Source organism: Brassica oleracea, chromosome C7 (genome assembly GCF_000695525.1).
Source record: "Brassica oleracea var. oleracea cultivar TO1000 chromosome C7, BOL, whole genome shotgun sequence".
Taxonomy (NCBI): Eukaryota; Viridiplantae; Streptophyta; class Magnoliopsida; order Brassicales; family Brassicaceae; genus Brassica; species Brassica oleracea.
In genome coordinates, this window is record NC_027754.1 from 28,417,641 (window position 1) to 28,420,173 (window position 2,533).

Genomic DNA, 2,533 nt, shown 5'->3' on the forward strand with positions numbered 1-2,533 from the left:
GTTCAGACGACTTACTGGAAAGTCGTATGTCTAGACGACTTACGAGGGTTAGAAACGTAAAAAAAAATCGATTTTTTTGTTTGTTCACAAGGAGCTGATTGTAATTTCAATAGCCTTTTAGGTTACTTTTGCATTTGATTCAAGTTTTGGTTTACTTTTGCAATATAAATCAAGTTGTGAGTCATATTTGGTAATTCTCCCTATTTATAATTACATGATTTCAATATTTTTACAATCTGAATATTTTCTTAAAGATCTACTATATGAGAAGATTTCTCGGGTTATATTCGTAAAGTGCATTCTGATATTTTGTTTGATCATAGAAGGCTGCTTGTAATTTCACAAGGTTTTCGGGTTACTTTTACAATTGATTGAAATTTGGATATACTTTTGCATTTAAAATCAAGTTTTGTGTCATTTTTGGCAAATTTCCTTTTATTAAATTTCTTCTATTACATTTAAATTTTGTAGTTTTATATTTTTATTATTCATTTAAAAATTTATTTTTTAATTTATTAATTTTATTAATATTAGTTTAAGTAAAATGTTATATTTTAAAAATGAAAAATTGCGGAAATACTTATTTAGTTATTTTATTAATAAAATCTGAATGAAAAAATAATATAATGGTTAGTTATATGAAAATATAAAATAGTATGGTATATTTATCTAACTATAAATTTAAAATAATTAATAATATATAATATAACTATAATTAAATGAAAAATTAATAAAAATATTTGATTAATATTTGGTTTTACACCAAATTCATTGTTTTGAAGTTCCGTTAGAATTGGTCTTACTAGTGTAACTGAGATAAATTAAGTACACCTTTATTATTTATATATGTGTACTCACTTAAACGTAAGAGATTTTAAAAAAAACTTAATCTTTTGACGAGGTTTTTTCATAAAATGTGAAGAATATGGGTTAAGCCTTAATTTTTTTAGATATGGAACCAAATATTGCTAATATATGATGACATGGGGGATGACATTATTTTTAGCGGTAATCGAAATAAAAACACCAACAAAGCTTTCTTTTACTAAAACTAAACCCAACACACTGTTGATATCTGTTGAGAGAGCTTTACAAATTGACGTACTTTAGAACTGTGGTGATGTCTTACAATCTGACATATTTCAAGCTAGAGGTGTACTTTGTGCAGCAAAAAATGACATAAAATGTCTTTTTATATCTTTTATTTAATCTCATTCACGTGGCCAGAGAAGGTGTGATCACCTAGAGTTGTGGTCAAGGTGTTTGGAGAGCTGTGGATAGATGAAATATGGTTACGACCTTCATGCCACATTCCTTCTTAACAATGACCATTTGCAAAACAATACACATGTTTGACATATTCTCCCTCCGGACAAATCACCCAGCGTCGATCTCGAGAGATATCTGATTAACCGATGGAAAATCTGTAAACTACAACGGCTAATTATTATCTCCTTCCCTGGCTCTGGGGTGTGGTCATAGATGGAGTTTTGGCCGATGTGGTCGGTAAATATGTGGACATTATGTGGAGGCGAGGTGTGTGGTAGAGAAGACATAGGCGTAGAAGATGTTGGTATTGAGTCGGGCACAGTAGCTTCAGTGTTGAAGGATTGTGCGGTGTGGTCATGGATGAGATGTTTGTGGATGTGGTCGGTAAAGTTGTGGACAGTCTGTGGAGGGGAGGTGGCTGGTAGAGGAGACATAGGCCTTGAAGATGTCTGTGTTGAATCAAGAAGATGGTGAACTGGTTGTGTTCGTCGGAGAAGAAGAAGATGTTGTTGGGTTTAATTAGGATTCAGGCGACTGAACACAGAAAGAAGTGGGAAAGAGTTTTCAATCGTTTACGTGAGAGGAGTCATTGAGATGAAGGTTTCAATTAGGTTTTAGTCGACGGTGAGTGAACACAACAAGACCAGATAGAGTTTTCAATCGTTTTCGTGAGAAAGAGAACTGAGATGAAGGGGACGAATTAGAATTTGTCGCTTAACTCAGCTAGATTTAGTTGAAGGATATTTTAATGAAATCATAACCAAAGAAGTACATCACGTGCTGAAAAAGTATGCCATTATGATACATGACATAGTAGAAGTATGTTAGAATGTAATTTGTTTGACGTTTCTCACAAGACACAGCGAAACTTTATATGGTAAAATACTAGTATAGCGCAATGTTGATATCTTTTGACGAGGTTTCTCATTCGCACATTTCTACATATTTATCTTAAACAGATGGGTCTCACTAGAAGATGTCCAACTTCAGGAACATTATGTAACACCCGTATTTTCCAAAATAAATTAAATAAATAAAATATCTGAAATCTTCATTTATTACTTTTCAAAAGTCAACTCCAAAATCATAAATCCAATAAATGCAAGAAAATAGATAAATCCCGAAATATCGATAAAATCATAAAATCGAAAGTCTGAAAATAAAAGAAATAGAACTCCCAAAGCACCAATCCGATAGCAATCACTCATGCTCGTCAGTCTCACCTGAAAGGGAAAAGGAATAGGAGGGGTGAGTAACAGGGGAG